Source organism: Monodelphis domestica, chromosome X (genome assembly GCF_027887165.1).
Source record: "Monodelphis domestica isolate mMonDom1 chromosome X, mMonDom1.pri, whole genome shotgun sequence".
NCBI lineage: Eukaryota > Metazoa > Chordata > Mammalia > Didelphimorphia > Didelphidae > Monodelphis > Monodelphis domestica.
In genome coordinates, this window is record NC_077235.1 from 84,810,687 (window position 1) to 84,827,553 (window position 16,867).

Genomic DNA, 16,867 nt, shown 5'->3' on the forward strand with positions numbered 1-16,867 from the left:
GTACTTATTCATATCTTTTGACCATTTATCAATTGGAGTATGGCTCTTATTCTAAAATAAATTTAAATTCCCCATATATTTTGGCTATGAGATCTTTATCAGAGGGTAAGATGTCAGAGAACTCGGATGAAAATATTTCTCTGTTCCCTCCACTTAACTGTTTCCTTTCTAATTTTAGCTTCATTACATTTGGTACAAAGCTTTTTCATAACCAAAATTGTTCCATTCCTCTTTTCTATCCTTTGATAGCATAGAGTGGGACTGGAGACAGAAGACCTGAGTTCAAATTGAACCTCAGATACTTACTACCTGAGTGGCCCTGGGTAAGTCACCTTTGTTGGCCTCAATTTCTTTTTCTACAAAATGGAGATCATAATAGCACCTTACTCTCAAGATAATAATTGTAAAGCATTTAGTTTAACATGAGGTAGGGGCTCAATAAATGCTTGTATCCTTCCTTCCCTTATGTTCATAGATTTGAAAGGTCAATTCTCCCTTTTTAATTCTAATCTATTTGACTTTTTATACTTAGCTTTATATCCTTTGGGAGTTTATCATATGATGTGAGTTGATATAGTAATGCTTTCAGCTAGAATGCTACTTAGTTTTCCCTGCAGTTTCCCCCACATACTAGATTCTTATTCCAGGATCTGGGGTCTTTGGAATTACCAAAAATGATGCTTGCTTTTATACCTAATCTGTTCCACCCATCATCCTAACTAGTGTCAATTTGGGTAGATGATTGCCACTTTGTATTATAGTTTGAAAGCATGAGAACAACTAAACCAATTACACATGCATAGTCAACCAAGGCAAATTTCTACATGGGCCATGTCCTAAAAATATTTGTTTCCTCTCTCTATTAGAAGGTAAAGAATATATATATATATATATATAAATCTGGGCTTCTCTGGGCATGACCAGTTCTTCTAATATGGAGACGCCTCAGAAAGGCCTTTTGAGCAAGATCAATTTACCTAACAGCACACACACACACACACACTCACACACCTTTTTTCACCACATGGGTTGAGGAGCCTCTTTTGATTGGCTTCCTGAATCTAATACTGACAAGACTGGGTCAGTCAGGATTTCTGTACCACTCTTTTCAGTTGCTTTCTTTTTGGTCACTTTCATCTGCTGGGTCCAGAGGGAAGATCCCAGTTCACCCTCAGCATGGGTACTTTGACTGACTTGAATTGATGGGAAGAGAGAAAGACTCTCGTTTCTACGCTCCCTCTTTTTTTACCTTCTGCTCTAAGAAATGGACCTAGGGTCTTTCTTCTATTTTGTCTGTCCTCAGTTTCAGGTGCTGGAGGTGATTCCTCGTGGCACCTGGGAGTTCAAGCCATTCCAGGAAGAATGGTGTAGCCAGGAAGCTAGCTCACGATGGAAGCCTGGGACTCAAGCCTAAGAAGGGTTTTGGTCTTGGAACTGAGATCATGCTCTATGAGCTCCCATGATCCTAATCCCACTTATCTCCCTAGAGACTGAGGTGGTGTAAGAGAGGAATGAGGATTATACCTCCCATAGATTGGGGAATGAATTTGCACATTCCTCATTAAACTTCTTGAAGTAAATATCCCTTTGTAAGTGCTTTGCACAATAGTATTCTATCTCATTCCTATGCCCTAATTTGTTCAAATATTCCCCAATTGATGTGTATCCTCTTAGTTTCTAATTATTTGCCACCACAAAAAGCCACTATATATATATTTTTGTATATCATTAAAGTTTATTTTTCTGAAGAGTAAATCCTTTGATCTTCCCTCCCTCTAATGCCTCCTTCCCATTTACCTGCATTTCTGTACTCAACTCTGTATTCTTTCCTCTTTTGAACAGTTCAGATGAGAGCCAGATCCAAGTAGCTTTTGCCCTCCATCTCTTCCTCTTTGTTTGAATGAATGTCTATCTGAGCATTCCAATTATGTGAGATAATTTCCCCTAACCTTCCCTTCCCTCCTCTTCCTCACTGCATTACTCTTTCAATTCTTTTTAAAGAATCAAGACATAACAGAACTATTCTCAAATTTTGTCTAATTAGACTCCTATGAATCCTGATCATGATTTTTCATTTTGTTTTTGAATTTCATCTTTCCATATTTGAAGGGAAGCAGTTTATTCTTATTTGGTCCTTTATAATTGGTTCATTGGAGTTTACCTTTTTATGTTTCTCTTATCTGTTGTGTTTGAACTTCAAAGTTTCACCTCAGCTTTGGTCTTTTCCTTAGGAATATTTAGAAGTCCTCCTTTTCATTAAAGATCCACTTTTCACTCACCCACCCACCCAAAAGCATTATGCTCAATTTGCTAGGTAAGTTATTCTTGGCGATAAACCCATACATATCCTTTGCCTTCTGGAATGTCATATTCCAAATTCTCTGCTCCTTTAGAGTGGTGGCTGTTAAACTGTGGGTGATCCTGAATCTGAGGTGACTTTTTGGTACTTGAATTCTTTCCTGCTGGCTGTCTTATGGATAGGGTTGTTTAGTTCTGAAAGGGGTATTTTGAGACTCCCAATGTGTGTAATTCTACTATTTCGCCCTGCAATTCATTTGAGGTGGGGAGGGATAAGGGAACAAGCCTTTATTAAGAATCTACTATGTGCCAAGCACTACACTAAGTGCTTTACAAATTTTATCCTATTTGACCCTCACAACAACCCTGGGAGATAGGTGCTATTGTTATTATTTTTATTATCATTCTCATTTTACTGTTGAGGAAACTGAGGGAGTAAAGTGATTTGCCTTAGGTAACATAAATAACCATGAATATGAATATGAACTTAGGTCTTCATGACTCCCAAGTCCAGAGCTCTATGCACTTTGCCACCTAGTTGCTTTGTTTATTTTTTCTTTAAGTATTTTGATACTATTTTATCCAGTGCATATATGATTAAAACTAAGTTGCTTTTATGGTTCCTTTCAGTATAACATAGTTTCTCAGTTTATCTCTTTTAATTCATTCTATTTTATCTGTTGCCTTGTCTTTAATCATACTTGCTACTGTTGCTTTTTTCAGTTTAGCTAAGGTAAGATTTTGCTCCAACCTCATATTTATTCTGTGTGAATTTATTCTCAATTGTGTTTCTTGTAAAAAAATAACACCATGTTGTTGGCTATCTGCTTCCATTTTATTTAGTAACTCACCCCATTCACATTCATAGTTGCAGTCATTAATTGTGTATTGCTTTCCGAACTATTCTCATACTTTTTCTGCTCTTTGGTCTTGGCCCCTTCTTTATCACAGGGCTTCCCTCCCTTTCTTTCCTCTTTTTTGGCTATCTTCTCTCCAAGCTTAGGGTTTGTTTTTACTTATCCTAATTCTTTCCATTCTTCCAATTTTCTCCTGTGTCCCTGTTAAGTCAGATGTATTTCTATACCCAAACTGTAGAGATGAAAATGAAGTGTGTCCAGCTCCCATTTCTTCTTTCAAGGCTGTGCAAACATATATTTGTATGTCAAATGCATTCCCCCGCCTAATGTGTTCTCTTTTCTTTCCCTTTTTTTTTCTTTTGAGATCATCAAAACATAAGAAAACCACTCCCAGGCCTTCTGTCTTATTTGACTCTTTCTGTGAACCCTCATGACTTTAGGGTTCTAGGAGGACCTTTGCATCTTCTTTCTCTCAATTAGAATGCAAATTGCTCATTCTTATAAAGTCCTTTTTGATTTTTTTACTTACATTCACCTTTTACTGTCTCTCTTGACTATTGTGTTTCTATTTCAAAGTTTTTATTTAGCTCTGGTCTTTTCAGCAGGAACACTTAAATACCCTCTATTTCAATGAAATTCCATTTTTTCCTCTATAGGATTATACTCACTTTTTCTTGGTAAATTATTCTTAATTTTTTACCATTTGGAATATTTTATCCCATACTCTCTACTCCTTTATAGTGGTAGCTACTAAATTGTGTGTGATCCTGACTGTGATTCCTCCATATTTGAATTTTTTCTTTATGACTTCTTGGATTATTTTTTCTTCGATCTTGGAAGTCTTGGGTTTTGGCTATTTTTATCTTTTTAACATTTTAATTTGTTTTTAGGAGGTGACTGTGGATTCTTTCTTTATTGGATTTTCCTTCTTGTTATATGAATGGGAAGGGTTTTTTTTTTTATGATTTTAAGATATCTGAGGTCCAGGTTCTTTTGTCTTTTGGCCTTGGGTTTTGGTCTTTCAATCATCAGCTGTGTCCAATGATACTTAAATTATTTCTTCTCAATCTTTTTTCCAGAGCAATACTTTTTGATAGAAGATGCCTTGCATTTCTTTTGTTTTTCCTATCTTTTTACTTTGTTTTGATATTCCTTTTTATCTAATTAATTAAGTGGTCCCTTCCAATTTTAGGGAGTCAGTTATTTGGGTAAAGTATTTACTCTTGTGTGAAATTATTAATTCCCTTTCTAAGGCTCTCCTTTCTAGTTTCTATAAGTCTCTTCCATCACTCTCATTTCATTTATGATATTATTTTAAACTTTTGCTTTATTTCTTCTAGGAATTCTAATTGATCTTGTGGATAATCTGTGTTTTTCTTTGAGGCTTTGCTTTACTTTTATGTCTTGGGTGTCCCTGGCATTATAATAAGTCTCTATTTTGTTTATTTTGGGGGATCAGAGTGTCTTTGCTGAGGTCCTGTTCCTTGTCTAAGGGTTGTCTCAATCCCTTCTCTTATAGAGTGTGATTCTCTGATTCTCACCTGGAAAATGAATTTTTTTAAAAAAACCTTACCTTCCATCTTGGAGTCAATACTGTGTATTGGCTCCAAGGCAGAAGAGTGGTAAGGGCTAGGCAATGGGGGTTAAGTGACTTGCCCAGGGTCACACAGCTGGGAAGTGTATGAGGCCAGGTTTGAACTTAGGACCTCCTGTCTCCAGGCCTGGCTCTCAATCCACTGCGCTACCCAGCTGCCCCCTGGAGAATGAATTTTTGATCCCTTCTTCTGCAGGGATTGACATTTGAGGGACCACACTGACAGCCTATTCCAATCCTGGGTACTGATTTAGATCCCTCCTTCCTTCCTGGATCAGAATAGGGGCAACTATTGTTGAGGTCTTTTTTACCACAAAAACTGAGTCTAAGGTCCTCCTCCTCCCACCCCACCCCTGGGCATTTGGGACTGAAGTATTAGAGTTGTGGAACCTTCATCCAGGAGCTGATAGTTGGGGGTTGAGATATGTAGTTCAGGGGGAGGTGAGAGTGGTTCTGAGAGGCTGTCTAAACTGCTTCCATTACCTTGGTTGATCTGCTAGAGACCAACCTTTTAGATAAAACCAAGCTTTTAGATAAAAGCTCCATTCTCTATGTTGGAGCGAGGATAAAAAATTAAAAGGGCAATAAGATTCTTAAGTGCCAGGTAAGAATAGAACTGCAAACTGCAGATTAGTTTTAGGGCCTTTTCTTCATTTTTGGATATTTTAGGAATAAAAAAAAATTTAAACTGGATTTTATGGTGTTAAAAACTGAAAACTTTTTTCACTAAATGGATTTCAACAGGGACAAAATAAAATAAGCAAATAGACCCTTTTGCTATCTGGCAAATCACTACTTTGTTCATACAACCAGAAGCTATTGAATATGAGTGATTGATTTTACATGAAGAGGGACTTCCTTTGGAAAGTGTCCAGGGTGATGTATCAATCAATTTGTTCCTCAAAGTTGCTGGTATTTGCTCTCTAGAGGAAGTTGATGATGTCTCTCTTTCTGGCATAGACACTTGGATCTTTGGATGTGCCAATTCCCATTCTGGAGGTTCTTCCAACCTTCCATTCTATTCTTAGTAATAGCTATTAGTAATGAAGAGTCTATACTCAAAAATATTTGTTAATCAGCAGCAACTTGATTGGAGCATCATTCAAATGGATACTTGACTTTGGGTCTCATTGACCAGTAGGAATGGAGCCTAAGCCCTAATTTGCTTCTGGTGAGGCTCTGATATTTTTATGTCAGCAATATTCTAGTTCTTCTGTCTAAACCAGGGATTGACAAACTAGAGCCTTTGGCCCAACTCTGGGCTACAGCCTGTTTTTGTATGGTGTATGAGCTAAGAATAGTTCTTACATTTTGAAATAAAAAATACTTTACAAATGTAAAAACCATTTTTATGACCCATATTAAAATAGGGGATGGTCTGCATTTGGCCCAGGACTAGACAATCTTGTACTCCCCCCCAGGGCCTTTATATAGCAAAACCCAGAACAATCCACATGCCCTAATCAAGCCATTAACATGCATTATAGGGAGCTACAGTCAGGAAGCTGAACAGAAATATGAACCAACATGCCTTACTGTGACTGGTAGACCTGACCTACTTTTCAAGGTAAATTTGATTGAGAGGTCAGCAAAACTAGGCAGGTATATTCTGAAAACACTTCCTATGAGGGCAAAACAAATCTCCCCTTCTTCTATTTACTTGGCCATGAAATACTTTCAATGTGCTATTGTGGCTCCAAGTAAGTACAATCAATCATATCTTTTGATGAATTTGTGTCCAAAAGTACCACTTCCAATTTAGAATAAAAATTCTTTATTCTGTATGTTAGGCACAAATCTTCCAGGGACTGTTTTTTGTTTTGTTTTGTTTTACATTCCACAACTTGAACCACCTCTGATTAGAGATAAAGTGACAAAGATCCATCCTGACTTTGAACTTTTCTACCATTGATGTAAATAAATTATTCTCCAAAGAAAAGAAAAAATCCCACAAAATCAAATATGGACAAGACCAAAAGTTCCAGGAATTAGGGTTCATCATAACATACTAGACATGATTTACCCCAGACTGTTCTATCCCTTCTTAACTACGCTCAATGAGATGTCTTTTTCTTTTTCTTGTCAAAGCAGAACACTCAAGAGATACTTCTGTCAATTGCTCTTAGTCAGATGCTTACTATATATAACCAACTTCAAGGAGGAATCCTTCGTAGGTACACAGTGTGCCCAGTTTCCATTAGGAAACTAGACTTTCAAAAAGAGGAATGTAAAAAGATTTCAGTACAGGGCACTGTTTTGAGTTTGTGTGTGTGTGTGTGTGTGTGTGTGTGCGTGCACGTGCACGTGCATGCCAGGAAGGCCAAGTCTCCTCTACCACTTGCTGGCACCACCCTTCAACATTGGTAAAGAAAGCCCAGGGTCCAGAGTTCAAGAGCCTTAGGAATATCAGTGCTTCTCATACCTATTTCCTGTTTGCTTCCCACACCCAACCTTAAGGGGAATAACCCTTTATCAGCCAGTCAGTGAATAAATATTTATTAAGTGCCTACTATGTACCAGGCATGGGGAATACAAAGAAAGGCAAAACTTGCCCTCAAGGAGCTCACAGTCTAATGGGGAGACAACATATAAACAACTATATACAAATAAGCTATATACAGAATAAATAGGAAAACCAATAGTGGGAAGGCACTAGAATTAAGAGGGTCTGGGATGTGTTTTCTGTAGAAGATGGGCTGTTAGGTAGGTGCTGAAGGAAGTGAGGCAGAGATGAGAAAAGAGAGCATTCTGGGTGTGGAGAACAACCAGTGAAAATGGCCAGAGTCAGCAGATGGAGGGTTTTGTTTTTTTTTTAAGAATAGTGAGGAGGCTACTATCACAGGATTGAAGAGTACATGGATGGTGAGGATGGTGTAATTCATAAGAGGACTGAGAAGATAAGAGAAGGAAAGTTTATGAAGGGCTTTGAGTGCCAAACAGAGCATTTTGTATTTGATTATAGAGATGATTGGGAGCCACTGGAGTTTATTGGGTGGGGAGTGGGGCTGTGACATGGTAGGACCTGAGATTTAGGAAGATCATTTAGTGGATGAAAGAAGAATGGACTGTAGTGGAGAAAGACCAGCAGGATATCACAATAGTCCAGCTGTGAGGTGATGAGGACATAATATCAGAAGGTGGCAGGAGAGGAAGGATTTGAGGGATGTAAAGGTACAATCAGCAGGCCTTGACAACAGATTGGATATTGGGGTGGGATGAGAGATGGCAAGGAGTCCAGGATGACTCCTCCTTGCTATTCTGTGGATCTAGGGAACAAGGTATGGTGGTACCCTCTACAATAACAGAGAAGGTAAGAGAGGGGAGGGTTGCAAGGGAAATTATAATTTTAGTTTGGGACATATTTAGTTTTAAGATGTCTATGGGACATGTTCAAGTTCTCCAAATGGCAGTTGAAGATGTGAGACTAGCCCAAAGAGAAGACAGCAGAAGGGTTCAAGCTGAGTAAGTAGATCTGAGAATCATTAGCACAGAAATAACAATTAGGTTCACGACATCTGATGAGGTCACCAAGCACCTTAGAGAGAGAAGGGGTGAGGACAGAACCCTGAAAGGCACTCACAGTTAGCAGACCTGACATGGATGGAGATCCAGCAAAGCAGACTGAGAAGGAGCAGTCATATTTGGTAGGAGGAGAATCAGGAAAAGGTAGTATCACCAAAATCCTAGAGAAAAAAAGAGTATCAAGGAGACATTGTCAAAGCCTGCAGAGAAGTCAAGAGGATGAGGATTTGTGAAGGCCATTGGATTTGCCAATAAAGACATCATTAATGTTTCTAGAAAGAGCAGGTTTGTTTGAATGATGAAGTTGGAAGCCAGACTATAGAGAGTTAAGAAGACAGTGAGAGGAGAGGAAGTGGATGTATATGATAGCCTCCTTCTAGAGTTTAACCATGGGAGGAAATGTGCAATAATAGCTAGAGAGGATAGAAAGATCAACTGAGGATTTTTTGAAGATGGGGAGACATGGGCATGTTTGTAGGTAGCAGGGAAATAGAGATTAGAGTGGAGATGAAAGAAGGAGCAATCCGTTGGAGATGCTAGATCATAGAAACAGCTTCTTTTTCATGTAAGACAAGGGTGAAAGGACAAAAGGGAATTCTTGGTGAATGGTACCAATTTTGGGGGTAAAATATTACCCAAGATTCTCTGCTGAGTAGGTGGAGGGAAGAGAAGCTGTGGGAGCTTTGAGGAGAGATTTTAAAAAGTTTGGAAGAACCACTGAAGTAAATGGGATAGTGAATTAATTTGTTGTTAAGTTATTTTTGAGTCATGTCTGACTCTTCCTGACTCCGTTGGCAGAGATGCTAGAGTGGTCTGCCATTTCCTTCTTCAGCTCATTTTACAGATTTTACTCAGGCAAATGATATTAAGTGACTTGACCAGGCCACACAACTAGTAAGTGTCTGAGGCCAGATTTGAACTCAGGAAAATAAGTCTTCCTGACTGTAAAAGTCCAATATGCTATCTGATGCACCACCTAGCTACCCAGTCAATTGTGAGTGTTTAAAAGGATTGCCTTACAATCATCAGGGAGGACAAAGTTGAGGCTATGTATTCTAAATCTGGAGTGGACTCGGTCAGCAGAATTTTGTGATTTTCCTCCAGACTCATTTACTAGCCTATATGTGGGAGTGAAGGCAGGAGATGGTGGAAGTAATTTCAGGATGAGACTTGGCAGGGCAAGATTGGTGATACAATGAGGAGGCAAGTCCACTAGGGATTAATATGGGAAAGGTAAAAAGGCTGTAACTAGTGTAACCAGGATGATTGCCTGGGAAGAAACTGAGAGGCCAAGGGATTAGATGTCACAGCGGAGAAAAAGACCAGGGCTCGGGATTGTGAGGGAGAGGGAGAGGGAGATGTTAACCAATTGTAATCAGATAAGAGAACTTTAGAGTTCATGAACATGGAGATGGCACACTTGTGGAAGATGGCAAGATCAAAGGTATGACCATCTTTGTGTGTGGCTAAGGTGGGGTGCAGGAGGAGACCATAGGAAGCAAGTTGAGGGAGGAACTGAGCAGTTAGGGTGTTTATTTGAGAGGGTAGCTATACAGGAGCTGAAGTCCTCCAGCATGAGGGCAAGAGTTGGGCAGGAGTCAAGGTTAGCTTGGGCTGAGTGGGGAAAAGGAACTGGGCAACAGGGGCCAGAGAATAAGGCTGCAATCAGAATCATTGTACCAGGGAAGATACTGTCTGTCAGGGAATCTCTTAATCCCAGAGGAATTAGGTCGCTTAGGCTTTGATTGTTCACAGGGGCTAGGCCTTAGAGTGGAGTTCTCCTGGGTTCTTCAGGAAAAGGGAAGAGTAGTGGGAGCTGAAGAAATAATTTCTTCTCCTTAAGGGAGGAGTCTGGAGCTTGATAGAATGGTGTGTTTCCTCTTCCCAAGAGAGGCAGCTGACTAGACAGGAGACCTGGCAGGATGGAATGTTGCTTTTCTCCCTATATCAAAGGCAGGAGACTGGTGTGTGATACAATGTTGTTCTAGAGGGAGGCTGGAGACCAGGCACCAATGCTTGTGGACAAGGGGCCCTCCATCCTGGCTGTCCGCCAACAGCAACCACTCACCGACTGTCCCTGCTCAGAGGTTAGTATGAAAAGCCCAGGGGGACAGCAGTGCCCCTGAGGCAAAATCCCTGAGGAGCCGGGAGCTTGTAATTTCTTCTACAGGTGCCACTTCCCTCACAGTCAAGGCTTTCTAGTCCTGGAAAAGAAAGTTCTTGTCATTAAATTGCTTGGCAATAAATACTAAATGGTTAACTATCAGAAACCTATATGACTTTATGAAAGGAAAGGACATTTCACAGTACAAATCACTTTGGCAGCTGAGCAGAGAATGCATCAGAGCGGGGAGAGGCAGGAGCTAGTTGGATGGGGTTGGAAGGCTTTTGCCCTCGTCTTAGGAGGTGCCTTTCTGGAGGGACCTGGACTAAGCTTTGGAGCAGCTTGCTCTCCATTCCTGCCAGTTGTCAGTCAGTCAGTCAGTTCTAAGTCAACAAGGCTTCTTAAGATGCTTACCTCATTTGTCACAACGGTATTCTTTTAGAAAGTGGTTGGCAGGCCACCTTGGGAGACCAGTTTTTGCCACTGATGATCTTCCTGCTATTGATGCCCCTGCATTTGGGGAGGGAATAGATGTCACCATGGTTCTGGGGCAGGTGAGATGAGAAGAGGACCAGACTGCTTGCTCTCATATGACAGAACCTAAAAGTGGGAGAGAAAGAGGTAGAAGATAGCAAACGCTGTGCGAGAGATTCTAGAAGGAACAACCTGTTGATTCCCTCTGCTTAATTTGCTCTAAGGGGACAACTGGCTCTCTCTGTGTGAAACAGCTCTTGTGGAACAACCCCGACTAGCACCTGAGTATCCTTATGATGTAGCAAAGTCAGATACCACTGGATACCATCAGGGGTAAAGCCAAACCAGCAGTGGTACTTTGGAATGGATATTGGGTTTTTTAAGTCTTCAATGTATCCCCTATTCAATAAAATTCAGTGACTTCCTGTCACCTTCAGCATCAAGTAGAAAAATTTCTTTTAAGAAGACCTTCTAAAAACTGGTTGGTCCCTTTTTAACCTCTCAAGTTTTATCTTACCTCTGTCCCCTGCACTTTTCCAGTGTCTTTTGACACTGGCCTCCTTGTTATTCTGAGCTAGACACTCCATCTCCTGACTCTGGGTATTTTCCCTGGCCTTTCCCCATGACTGGAACTCTTTCCTTCCTCATCTCTACCTCTTGGCTTCCTTAGCTTTCTTCAAGCCTCAGCTTACTAGCCAGTTTCTTTCCAATCCTTTTTAATGCTAGTGACCTCTCTCTATTGATTATCTCCAATTTACTTGATACACAGCTTGTTTGTACATGGTTGTTGGCCTACTTTCTTCCCCCTTTAGACGGTAAACTCTTTGAGATCAAGGATGAGTTTGTTTGTTTGTTTTGCATGTCAGCACCATGACTGGCATATAGTTGGCACTTCATGAATATTAGTTGACTGACTGACATATATGCCTGGGAAAAGGCACATCTATAAAATGTTGCCTCTTTCCTCCAGTTAACAGGCACCCCAAGTGCAATGAAAGCTCTAGAATAAATGGTGGATATTCCTTTCCTGCTCCCAGCCAGCCAGGTTCAGGAGGGGTGAGCAAAGGGAGATGGTGCTATGAAGGAAGAGACTTTGGCACTCCTCAGTACCTGCCAGATTCCTACCAAAGAGCCTCCCCCATAGGCCAGAGGGGAAGCTCCTGGGTAAGCTACGGATAGGCCGTCTGATGGGGAGGAGCTCAGCCACTTGTCCAGGGCAGGAAATGAGGCAGAAATTAGGCTACTGAGCGGACAAGGACAACAGAAAACAGGAAAACCTGTCTGAATAAAAAGGAACAGACCCCTAGCCTCCCCGGTTTCTCTTTCCACCTCTTTAGAGCCCCAATTGGCCCACACTCTCTTAGTGGAATCTCTGCTGCAGGAAAGGGGATGGCTAAGGAAGGCTTCCACTACCTAATTTCACATATTCGTGAGCTGGGATGGAATTGACTGGATGGGAGGTGAAGGTATGGGGGGTCATTGCAGCTTTACTCGGGAGGGGAGCTGTAAATCCAAAAGGAGAGAGGGGGATGAGGGGAGTAGAAGGACTGGAGGGACAAGGAAGAGAGCAGAAAACCATTGCTTCACTTTCCTCTCCAGGGGACCTGCTTTGTGTCTGCAGGACCAGGAGTCTCCATGGTTTGGGCATCCTCAATCTCGCTCCTGTCAGAATGCTGAGAGACTGGGATTCTGGAGGCTCCTGCACTTCTGTTTGGGTCCAGAGCCACTCCAAGTGACCTCCACTATAAGATTCACCTTGTGGAAAATTAGCCACCCCTTCCACTCCCGGTGTTTTCTGGGTACTTTGGTTCTCAGAGGTACCTAGAGTCCTTTCTCCTTCTTCCTCCCTTCGGGCATCCCCACTCTTATTTGCTACTGGGATCCCTTTGGTTTTCTGCTGAAGCCTATGGCCTCTTTCCGAAATGCATCAAATCAAACACAAAAGGAACCAACCACATTGAAGTATACTCATCGAAATATTTGACAACAAAACGAAACATGTTCACAGACCCCACAGTTTAGAGTCGGAGTGATATAGGAGGGAGAAAAAAGCCACATTAGCCTAAAGTTCAATAAAGACCCAAATTCTAGGTACTGGTTGGGGTAAAGGGGAGGGAGCAAAACCTGCTAGGAAAAAATGGAAAGCCATATGGCAACAATTAGACCTAAGTGATCACCTGACACTATAAAGCAAGCTAAAGTCCAGATGTATATCACCTTAGGCATAAAAGGTGGTATAAGCAAATTAGGCATGCAAAGAAGAAATCACCACATGCAAAGAGTTTATGACTAAATGTGACAAAGAGAATCACAGAAGAGAAAACAGGTTCTTTTGATTGTATAAAATTAAAGACTTTGCACAAACAAGTTAAAATCAGTGAAAACTAGATATCAGGTAAATGAGAGTTTGGGAAATCTTTGCAGCTGGATTATCTGCAAAAAGCCTCATGTTCAAGATATGCCAGTAATTGATTCATGTCATTTAAAAAAGAAATCCAAACTATCAATAGCCATGTGTAAAAATGGTCAAAATCAAGAATAATTAGAGAACTGTAAATTTAAGCATTTCTCAGGTTCTTCCCATCATATTGACAATGACAATGAAAAAGAAAAATGACAAATGTTGGTGGGATTTGGGGGGAAACAGGCAAACTCCTGCATTGTTGATGGAGTTGTGAATTTGGAAATGTGCCCAGAACCTTATCAAACTAACCAAACTGACCCAACATTATTCACTGAGCCAATACTATCAAGAGATGGAAGAAAGGGAAAAGGAATCTATGTGGATACAAACATGTTATCATCCCTTTTCCTAGCCATGTCAAAGTGGAAAATAAGGGAGTGCTCACCTCTTGGGGAATGCTAAACAAACTGGTATATATATGTAGCAAAATAATTTAAATCGATAAATAATTTCAGAGGAACCTAGGAAGACATAAATGAGTTGATTCAGAATTAAGGAGGCATAACTAGGAAAAAATAAATACCCATAATAACATTATAAAGGGAAAAAACAGTGTGAAAGTCTTTAGAACTCAGTTCAATGTAATCTTTTTTTCCAATGTAATCTTAAATACCAATCCAGAGCACTCTAGATGAGACACATGGCCCATCTCCTGCCAGAAAGATGATCAATATAAAATGCAGAATAAGACATACATTTTTGACATATTCAATAAGGGAATGTGTTTTACTGAACCAAGCAGGTATGTCATGAGGGTTTGATATTTTGTTTTGGTTTTTATTATCCAATTAGGGGAGAGAGGCTATTGTAGAAATAATAAATTCTTGTAAAACTCATTAATTTTCAGAGACACAAAAAAACATAAAGATAAAAAATTGGTGCCTTTAAATGCCTTTAATTATTTAAATGTACTGATTCACAAGATTGGAGAATTCTTCCTTTGCCCTTAAAAATTAGAAGTATTATTCCAAGCATTTAATTAGAATAGTGGCTACTAAAACGTGAGCCTTTTCCTAGGAGAAACTGGGCTGCCATTTTCTAGCAAACACTTTAACAGTGATTGTAGAATCTCATTCCTCTGATCAAGTCAAGGAAATGTCCCTCAGTAAAGTGCCAGTTACCACCCTCATTTTTGGACCAATTCTTCTTACCATGCAGCTGAAGAGATGAACTTTCATAATGATGTGTTACTATAGACTTCTATGTGAAAACCAAATGCTGAAAATCTTTTTTTAAAAAAGTTTTTATTGATAGTTTATCTCTTATATCATCATAGCATCCCATGTGTTCTCCCCCTCCCAGAGAGCCATCCCATATTACAAACAGGATTTTCTTAGAGGAGAAAGGGGTGGGGGAAACCCAATTGAGCACTACATTGAAAAAGACTGAAAACATGTGCCACGTGTAACACCTGTGAACTTCCCACCTCTGCAAAGGGTGAGTTGAGGAGTGTCTTCTCATATCTCTTCATTCGAGTCCTGCTTGATATCTATAATTTTGCTAATTTTACTTTTAATTTTTTGATTGTTCTTTCCATTTACATCATTGTAGTTATTGTGTAGGTTGTTTTCTTGACTCTGTATGCTTCACTCTGTGTCAGGTCATATAGATCTTTACATACCTCTTTGTATGCATCACACACATCATTTCTTATAGCACAATAGTATTCCCATAATTCATGAACCACAATGTGTTGAGCCACTACATATGCATTGAACATCTAGTTTGTTTCCAATTCTTTACCATTATAAAAAGTGCTACTAAAATTACTTTGGAGTATATGGGGACTTTCTTCTTATTGATACCTCCCCTAGAGTAGAAGCTCAGTAACAGAGCTTCTGCTTTAAAGAATATGGAAATTTTATTCACTTTATTTGTATAATTACAAATTTTTCCCCAAATGACTGCAACCCTTTCACAGTTCCAGCAACAATATATCAGTGTGCCGTATCTTCCCATAATCCTTTCAACATTGACTATTGCCTTTTTTTTGGTCATTTCTGCCAATTTTCAGGGTATGAGGGGACTACTTAGATTTGTTTTGATTTGCATTTCTTTTCTCAGTAATTATTTGGAGCATTTTTCATGAGAAAAACTCTGAAGTTTTCTTGAGAACTGTTTACTCACATCCTTTAACCACTTATCTATTGAGGAATGATTATTAGCTAGTCAAACATATATTGATCAATTGTCTGTATATCTTGGATACTAAACCCCTGTGAAGAAATTTGATAGATTCTTTCCCCTTTGATCACTTCTCTTCTTACACTAAATGCATTAATGTTGTCGGTGCAGAAGCTGTTCAGTTTCTACTAGTCAAATTTATCTATTTTATCATTTTGCAATGGTTTCTATTTATTTAACACTGGATTTTGAGTTCTATTGTTTCTAAATCTACCTTGTTTAATCTGTTGCATTTATCTCTCTATTCTCTAACCAATACCAAGTGCTTTCAATGCCTGCTGCTTTACAATATAGTTTGAGGTGTGAACATGATATCTCTCTCCCTCCTTGCTTTACAGCATAATTTCTCTTGACATCCTGGAGCTTTAGTCTTTCCAAATGACTTTTGTCACTATTTTATCAAGTATGCCCCTGGTAATGTGATTGGTGTACCAAGAAAGGTGTAAATTAATTTTGTTGAATTGGCATTTTTATTATATTGGCAAAGCCTAGCCATAAACAATGAATATTCCTCCAGCTGTTTAGGGCAGCTAGGTAGCACAGTGAACAGAATGCTAGATTTGGAATCAGGAAGACTCATCTTTCTGAGTTTAAATCTGGCCTTAGATACTAACCAGCTAGGAGATCTTGGGTAAATCACTTCACTTTGTTTGCCTCATTTGTAAAACAAGCTAGAAAAGGAAATGGCAAACCACTCCAGTGTCTTTGCCAAGAAAACCCCAAATGGGGTCTTGAAGAGTTGGACATGACTGAACAACTATAACAAAATTTAGATTGTTGTTGTGTTAAGGAGTCCTTTGTGATTGCAAGGTTGATCCCCAGATATTTTATGCTTTTTGTAGTTATTTGAGATGGCATTTCATTTTCTATGATTAGTTCTTATATTTCATTATTATTATTATATACAAATACTGTTGACTTTTGAGAGCTTACTTTGTAGTCTGCACCTTTACTGAACCTATTGATTGTCTCAATTAGAATCTTTGCTTATTCCTTGGGATTTTCCAAGTAAACCATCAAATCATCAGCAAACAGGGATAATTTTATCTCTTCTTTAATTCCTTTTTTGTCTTGCTGCTGTTGATATCATTTCCAGAACTACATTGAATAATAGTGGAGAGAATGGGCATCCTTGTTTCACTCCAGTATTAGAAAAAAATGAAATATTTAATTGAACATAATTTTAATAATATTAAAAAGACCTTCTATGCCTATAATTTGTGGGGGTTTTCCACATAAAAATGTTATATTTTGTTAAACAATTTTATCTATTGAGATGATCTATATTGTTTTGGAGGTTTGGGGTTTTAATCATGTTAATTGTTTTCCATTCTTGTATCTCTGGTATAAATCCCACTTGATCATAATGA

General features: G+C 39.3%; 1 long non-coding RNA gene across 1 annotated transcript in view; it reads right to left on the reverse strand.

Moving 5' to 3' along the window:
• Positions 1–6,506: 6,506 nt before the first annotated feature.
• LOC103103815 (uncharacterized) overlaps positions 6,507–16,867 on the reverse strand; it is a 49,636-nt gene continuing 39,275 nt past the window's right edge. The window contains exons 3-4 of the long non-coding RNA XR_008914680.1: positions 10,790–10,975; positions 6,507–10,475 (exon numbers count right to left, since the gene is read on the reverse strand). This is a non-coding gene — a long non-coding RNA (uncharacterized LOC103103815). The remainder of the gene's footprint in view (positions 10,476–10,789; positions 10,976–16,867) is intronic.